General features: G+C 47.8%; 1 non-coding gene across 1 annotated transcript; it reads right to left on the bottom strand.

The window, feature by feature from the left end:
* Positions 1-2,479: 2,479 nt before the first annotated feature.
* On the bottom strand, positions 2,480-2,553 carry TRNAI-AAU (transfer RNA isoleucine (anticodon AAU)). The gene has a single exon. It is a non-coding gene; the product is annotated as a tRNA-Ile (tRNA).
* Positions 2,554-8,512: the final 5,959 nt, after the last annotated feature.

Below are 8,512 nucleotides of genomic sequence, written 5' to 3'. Positions count from 1 at the left end.
AGTACTTCGGTTTAGAAAAAAAGAAAAGGCAATTACTTCTAATGCCGACACCTGCACGCAGCTTGTGTAACCGTGCAGCCGCTGCACGGGCGGCCTCAGGTGTCAGCATGGCTGGTTCTAGTCGGGGGTGAGTCCCCGGCAGGGCCCCGGCTTAGGAGCCTTTTCTGGAGACTGCCGGATCTCGGCCCATGCTAGCCCCAGCCCACTTAAAGCTCTGCCTCTAAGTATCAAAGACGGATGATGCTCCTTGAAATGTCTTTTTTCCGGGAAGTCACTTCTGTCCGTGTATCTCACCAGGAACTGGATGTGTTGCCTGCAGGTTACATATAGATTGCTGTGGTAGGTGCATTAACCCACTAGGCGAGCTTATCAGGTGTCAAACCTGGGACTTGCAAGACACACATGCACACAAACACATGCTGCAAAAAACTGGACTTCCTCTGAGGCATCAGGTTGAATGTTGGTGCATGTCCCTTCCTTCATCTAGTATTACTTCCATTGGCCGATGGCAACCATTTTCCACCCCAATGTTGAGGATATTTAGTTTCACAAAGAGAGATTAATCATTGGGGGTGCGAGGCATGTAAAATCTGGCCCAGCATTAAGTCTTTGTCTTCACCCTGGGGCGTATGTTGATATGGGCAGAGATGTCTCCTGCCACTGTACCCGGGGACGTCAGTTGGGGGTTGCTAGAGGTCGCATCTGCGACCTCTGAGGTCTCCCTTGCGACATCTGTGTTCTCCCTTGCAACCTCTTGAAAAAAGTTCTCTTTTTTTGTTTTTTTGGGGGGGGTTTGTAATGCAAGCTCCTAGGCTGTGGCCAGCACCATGTAGCTCTTTACTTCTGGAGTGGCTGGCTGTCTTGTTCAGGGCCGTTAAAAAAAATAAGAACAATAAGAACAGGAGTGCCAAAAGTCTAACACTTTCAGCACTGACCCTAAATAAGAAAGAATAGGAATACCAAATAATGTGTCTTTCTGGAATGCTATACAATAATTGCTAGACTCATTAAAGGTTTATTTCAGGCACACTTCAGGGGGTGAGTCACTGATTTAGTCTGTTATTAAACGCCTCAACTCAGCCTTTCATCTTTCTCGGGTCGATAAATGAGTACCAACACATGTTGGGTGATATTGGGTGTATATTTTTACAATATAAAGCGCTTAAGCGTAAGTGCTATATAATAACACATCATTATCATTTGGTCATGGACTTCTGCTTGCATTCACAGTAATTTGGGAATATGGGCCTATACACTCTGATCTTAACAATACATATGGCGATCCATTCTTGTATGAAATGTACATCACATTATGTACATCACACTATAGTGATATTGTAACCATATTTTTCGTGGTGTACAATGCTATGTGATGCCACTTCGTGTTTCGTCAACGGGTGAAAGGTTGTGTTCCATCGCTTCCTGCGATATCACTTCAGGGTGGGGTCAAATGACATCACTTCCTGTGATGTCATCAGGGGGTCAAGGGTCGTGTGATGTCACTTCCGCTACCCCTGGCATTTTGGTGAAATGACGTCCCTTTGGGGTTGCTGCCTGTTAATGATTGCTTAAACACTCTCTCCTCTCAAAGCTGTGAGATTTGTTGTGCTCTTGCTTACTCCCCATTCCAAGCCGCTTCTACCCCGCCGTACTGAGCATCGTTGCGCAGTCATGCCTCCTGCCTGCAACATTTTCAGTTGAGTGGGTGACAGCCCTGTTATCATTTGCCAGATGCCTTCTCCATTTACAGGAATTCTAATCAATTGCCTTTGCACTCACACATTTGCCGGGCATGGTTATCATTTGCACAGGTAATCAATCAGTTGCCATTCTTTGGCAATGACTGCCCAGGTCCCATAGCATTTGCCAGGATCAGAAGCTGGGCACGGCTAAGTGGGGCAGGGATGCTGCTGATAGGATATCCCAGCAGGTCCTCGACCTATTCCAAACAATGAGACCTTGTAGAGGATACCAAGAGGAAAGATTGGTACACAGCGATTTGATTGATGGGGGGCCTGCAAAAAAGGGGGGATTCTCAGGGGGTGTCCAAAGTTTAAGTTACCCATGGCGGGCCAGAGGGGTGCTGTGCTGCGATGTTGGGCCCATCTCCTCCCCGCAGGGTGATCCGACTCCCACAATTCAGAAGCCAGAAGACTCCTGAGATGTCAGCACACTGCAAACTTGGAGTGATGTTATCAATTTGGGACTGGCGGGAAATACCTGTGCTGCCACCGCCGGCTAAGAAGAGGAGGACCACGGATAGACTGCCTTCTTGCAGTCCTTTTGCTACAGCACTAGGACATGTAGTCATTTCAGGAGCCAAAGAACTGTTTTTGGCATTAGCCAGAGGACGTCTTTGCTTATATTGTGATATTACTCAGAATTCCACATGGGCTTATTATTTTACAGATTTCATATTCGTCCAATGAGAGTTCTTCATTCATGACGCTCCAATTTTAAAAGGAAACTTAAAAAGGTGTGGCCAGTACGGGGATCGAACCCGCGACCTTGGCGTTATTAGCACCACGCTCTAACCAACTGAGCTAATCGGCCATTAATACTCACGTGCACAGCAAAAGCTACTAGCAGCTGCTGTCAGCAGAACAATGTTCTTAGTACATTTCTATTGAGCCCTTAGCGCCTTCGGTCAGCACATGGGAAGGCGACTTGCAGCCCATGAGACGCGCCTGACAAGATGGAGCAGGTGACATCTAGGCCATTCTTTGGCATGCACTGGATAAGAGCATTTGCACAAGATGTCGTCTTTGGGCTAGTTACAACCACTTTTGGGAAGGTTTACTGCTGCCACGGACTGCTGCCATTATAGACTCCACGCTCGAGGCTACATTATGAGGGGCAGCTGTCCTGGCCAAGCCTCAATGCCTAATGACTATAGAGTTGCTCCATATATAATACTAGTGCAATTTAGGTATTTTGCACCACAAAGTTATTTGCCACTTGGCTTACTTATGGCAACCTATTCTAAAGTCACTTCCAAGGTGACTCTAAGCAGTGCTTTAAGTGGGATTAGAAATTGAGGGGGGCTCTCGTTAGGGGGTGTGGCCTAGGCATGGGTGTGCTTAGTCCACGCCCCCATCAAGAGCCCCCCTCGCCTAAGAGGTGAGGGTTGCTAAAAGAAGCAGAGCTGGGGTGCACTGGCATTATTACCTTTAATGCGCCCAACCCCTCCTTTTAAACAAAAGAAGCGGCTAAGCGGAGCAAAGGTGTGACACCAGTATGCCACAGCTCACACCCAGCAGGCAGCCTTTTCATTCAAGGAGCCACATGCTGCAATGCTTTACCACAGGCTCCTTGAATGAAAGTGATGCCTGCTGCTGATGGCTCTGTACTCTGAAACAGGAGGAGGTCTGAACTGCCCAGCTCGCCTTTTGTTTCTGAGTAAATAGCCATCAGCCAGCGTGAGTAGCACAGGGGCTTCATGCTGGGTGATGGCTATTTACTCAGAAACAAAAGGAGGCCTGGCAGTCCAGCCCTCCTCCTGTTTCAGAGTACAGAGCCACCAGGCAGCCTGCACTGGACGGTTGCACCTGCTGCTTGCAGGTGACAGCACTTCGGTTTAGAAAAAAAGAAAAGGCAATTACTTTTTTTCTAAACCGTAGTGCTGACACCTGCAGGCAGCTTGTGTAACCGTGCAGCCGCTGCACGGGCAGCCTCAGGTGTCAGCATGGCTGGGGCTAGTCGGGGGTGCGTCCCCGGCAGGGCCCCGGCTTAGGAGCTTTTTCTGGAGACTGCTGGGGCTCGGCCCATGCTAGCCCCAGCCCACTTAAAGCTCTGACTCTAAGTATCAAAGACTGATGATGCTCCTTGAAATGTCTTTTTCCGGGAAGTCACTTCTGTCCTTGTATCTCACCAGGAACTGGATGTGTTGCCTGCAGGTTACATATAGATTGCTGTGGTAGGTGCATTAACCCACTAGGCGAGCTTATCAGGTTTCAAACCTGGGACTTGCAAGACACACATGCGCACAAACACATGCTGCAAAAAACGGGACTTCCTCTGAGGCATCAGGTTGAATGTTGGTGCATGTCCCTTCCTTCATCTAGTATTACTTCCATTGGCCAATGGCAACCATTTTCCACCTCAATATTGAGGATATTTAGTTTCACAAAGAGAGAATAATCATTGGAGGTGCGAGGCATGTAAAATCTGGCCCAGCATTACGTCTTTGTCTTCACCCTGGGGCGTATATTGATATGGGCAGAGATGTCTCCTGCCACTGTACCCGGGGACGTCAGTTGGGGGTCACCAGAGGTCGCATCTGCGACCTTTGAGGTCTCCCTTGCGACATCTGTGTTCTCCCTTGCAACCTCTTGAAAAAAGTTCTCTTTTTTTGTTTTTTTGGGGGGGTTTTGTAATGCAAGCTCCTAGGCTGTGGCCAGCACCATGTAGCTCTTTACTTCTGGAGTGGCTGGCTTTCTTGTTCAGGGCCGTTAAAAAAAATAAGAAAAATAAGAACAGGAGTGCCAAAAGTCTAACACTTTCAGCACTGACCCTAAATTAGAAAGAATAGGAATACCAAATAATGTGTCTTTCTGGAATGCTATACAATCATTGCTAGACTCATTAAAGGTTTATTTCAGGCACACTTCAGGGGGTGAGTCACTGATTTAGTCTGTTCTTAAACGCCTCAACTCAGCCTTTCATCTTTCTGAGGTCGATAAATGAGTACCAACACATGTTGGGTGATATTGGGTGTATATTTTTACTATATAAAGCGCTTAAGCGTAAGTGCTATATAATAACACATCATTATCATTTGGTCATGGACTTCTGCTTGCATTCACAGTAATTTGGGAATATGGGCCTATACACTCTGATCTTAACAATACATATGGCGATCCATTCTTGTATGAAATGTACATCACATTATGTACATCACACTATAGTGATATTGTAACCATATTTTTCGTGGTGTACAGTGCTATGTGATGCCACTGCCTGTTTCGTCAACGGGTGAAAGGTTGTGTTCCATCGCTTCCTGCGATATCACTTCAGGGTGGGGTCAAATGACATCACTTCCTGTGATGTCATCAGGGGGTCAAGGGTCGTGTGATGTCACTTCCGCTACCCCTGGCATTTTGGTGAAATGACGTCCCTTTGGGGTTGCTGCCTGTTAATGATTGTTTAAACACTCACTCTCTGCTCTCAAAGCTGTGAGATTTGTTGTGCTCTTGCTTACTCCCATTCCAAGCCGCTTCTACCCCGCCGTACTGAGCATCGTTGCGCAGTCATGCCTCCTGCCTGCAACATTTTCAGTTGAGTGGGTGACAACCCTGTTATCATTTGCCAGATACCTACTCCATTTACAGGAATTCTAATCAATTGCCTTTGCACTCACACATTTGCCGGGCATGGTTATCATTTGCACAGGCAATCAATCAGTTGCCATTCTTTGGCAATGACTGCCCAGGTCCCATAGCATTTGCCAGGATCAGAAGCTGGGCACGGCTAAGTGGGGCAGGGATGCTGCTGATAGGATATCCCAGCAGGTCCTTGACCTATTCCAAACAATGAGACCTTGTAGAGGAAACCAAGAGGAAAGATTGGTACACAGCGATTTGTTTGATGGGGGGCCTGCAAAAAAGGGGGGATGCCCAGGGGGTGTCCAAAGTTTAAGTTACCCATGGCGGGCCAGAGGGGTACTGTGCTGCGATGTTGGGCCCATCTCCTCCCCGCAGGGTGATCCGACTCCCACAATTCAGAAGCCAGAAGACTCCTGAGATGTCAGCACACTGCAAAGTTGGAGTGATGTTATCAATTTGGGACTGGAGGGAAATACCTGTGCTGCCACCACAGGCTAAGAAGAGGAGGACCACGGATAGACTGCCTTCTTGCAGCCCTTTTGCTACAGCACTAGGACATGTAGTCATTTCAGGAGCCAAAGAACTGTTTTTGGCATTAGCCAGAGGAATTCTTTGCTTATATTGTGCTATTACTCAGAATTCCACATCGGCTTATTATTTTACAGATTTCATATTCGTCCAATGAGAGTTCTTCATTCTTGAAGCTACAGGTGGCGTTATTAGCACCACGCTCTAACCAACTGAGCTAACCGGCCATTAATACTCACGTACAAAGCAACAGCTACTAGCAGCTGCTGTCAGCAGAACAATGTTCTTAGTACATTCCCATTGAGCCCTTAGCGCCTGCGGTCAGCACATGGGAAGGCGACTTGCAGCCCATGAGACGCGCCTGACAAGATGGAGCAGGTGACATCTAGGCCATACTTTGGCATGCACTGGATAAGAGCATTTGCACAAGATGTCGTCTTTGGGCCAGTTACAACCACTTTTGGGAAGGCTTACTGCTGCCACGGACTGCTGCCATTATAGACTCCACGCTCGAGGCTACATTATGAGGGGCAGCTGTCCTGTCCAAGCCTCAATGCCTAATGACTATAGAGTTGCTCCATATATAATACTAGTCCAATTTAGGTATTTTGCACCACAAAGTTATTTGCCACTTGGCTTACTTATGGCAACCTATTCTAAAGTCACTTCCAAGGTGACTCTAAGCAGTGCTTTAAGTGGGATTAGAAATTGAGGGGGGCTCTCGTTAGGGGGCGTGGCCTAGGCATGGGTGTGCTTAGTCCACGCCCCCATCAAGAACCCCCCTCACCTAAGAGTTGGGGGCTGCTAAAAGAAGCAGAGCTGGGATGCACTGGCATTATTACCTTTAATGCGCACAGCCCCTCCTTTTAAACAAAAGAAGCGGCTAAGCGGAGCAAAGGTGTGACCCCAGAATGCCACAGCACACACCCAGCAGGCAGCCTTTTCATTCAAGGAGCCACATGCTGCAATGCTTTACCACAGGCTCCTTGAATGAAAGTGATGCCTGCTGCTGATGGCTCTGTACTCTGAAACAGGAGGAGGTCTGAACTGCCCAGCTTGCCTTTTGTTTCTGAGTAAATAGCCATCAGCCAGCGTGAGTAGCACAGGGGCTTCATGCTGGGTGATGGCTATTTACTCAGAAACAAAAGGAGGCCTGGCAGTCCAGCCCTCCTCCTGTTTCAGAGTACAGAGCCACCAGGCAGCCCGCACTGGACGGTTGCACCTGCTGCTTGCAGGTGACAGCACTTCGGTTTAGAAAAAAAGAAAAGGCAATTACTTTTTTTCTAATCCGTAGTGCTGACACCTGCACGCAGCTTGTGTAACCGTGCAGCCGCTGCACGGGCGGCCTCAGGTGTCAGCATGGCTGGGTCTAGTCGGGGGTGAGTCCCCGGCAGGGCCCCGGCTTAGGAGCCTTTTCTGGAGACTGCCGGATCTCGGCCCATGCTAGCCCCAGCCCACTTAAAGCTCTGCCTCTAAGTATCAAAGACTGATGATGCTCCTTGAAATGCCTTTTTTCCGGGAAGTCACTTCTGTCTGTGTATCTCACCAGGAACTGGATGTGTTGCCTGCAGGTTACATATAGATTGCTGTGGTAGGTGCATTAACCCACTAGGCGAGCTTATCAGGTGTCAAACCTGGGACTTGCAAGACACACATGCACACAAACACATGCTGCAAAAAACTGGACTTCCTCTGAGGCATCAGGTTGAATGTTGGTGCATGTCCCTTCCTTCATCTAGTATTACTTCCATTGGCCGATGGCAACCATTTTCCACCCCAATGTTGAGGATATGTAGTTTCACAAAGAGAGATTAATCATTGGGGGTGCGAGGCATGTAAAATCTGGCCCAGCATTAAGTCTTTGTCTTCACCCTGGGGCGTATGTTGATATGGGCAGAGATGTCTCCTGCCACTGTACCCGGGGACGTCAGTTGGGGGTTGCTAGAGGTCGCATCTGTGTTCTCCCTTGCAACCTCTTGAAAAAAGTTCTCTTTTTTTGTTTTTTTGGGGGGGGGTTTGTAATGCAAGCTCCTAGGCTGTGGCCAGCACCATGTAGCTCTTTACTTCTGGAGTGGCTGGTTTTCATGTTCAGGGCCGTTAAAAAAAATAAGAAAAATAAGAACAGGAGTGCCAAAAGTCTAACACTTTCAGCACTGACCCTAAATTAGAAAGAATAGGAATACCAAATAATGTGTCTTTCTGGAATGCTATACAATCATTGCTAGACTCATTAAAGGTTTATTTCAGGCACACTTCAGGGGGTGAGTCACTGATTTAGTCTGTTCTTAAACGCCTCAACTCAGCCTTTCATCTTTCTGAGGTCGATAAATGAGTACCAACACATGTTGGGTGATATTGGGTGTATATTTTTACAATATAAAGCGCTAAAGCGTAAGTGCTATATAATAACACATCATTATCATTTGGTCATGGACATCACTTCCTGTGATGTCATCAGGGGGTCAAGGGTCGTGTGATGTCACTTCCGCTACCCCTGGCATTTTGGTGAAATGACGTCCCTTTGGGGTTGCTGCCTGTTAATGATTGTTTAAACACTCACTCTCTGCTCTCAAAGCTGTGAGATTTGTTGTGCTCTTGCTTACTCCCCATTCCAAGCCGCTTCTACCCCGCCGTACTGAGCATCGTTGCGCAGTCATGCC

This window comes from Ambystoma mexicanum, chromosome 1p (assembly GCF_040938575.1).
Source record: "Ambystoma mexicanum isolate Mex_15411 chromosome 1p, UKY_AmexF1_1, whole genome shotgun sequence".
NCBI lineage: Eukaryota > Metazoa > Chordata > Amphibia > Caudata > Ambystomatidae > Ambystoma > Ambystoma mexicanum.
This window is presented reverse-complemented; position numbering and strand designations above follow the sequence as displayed.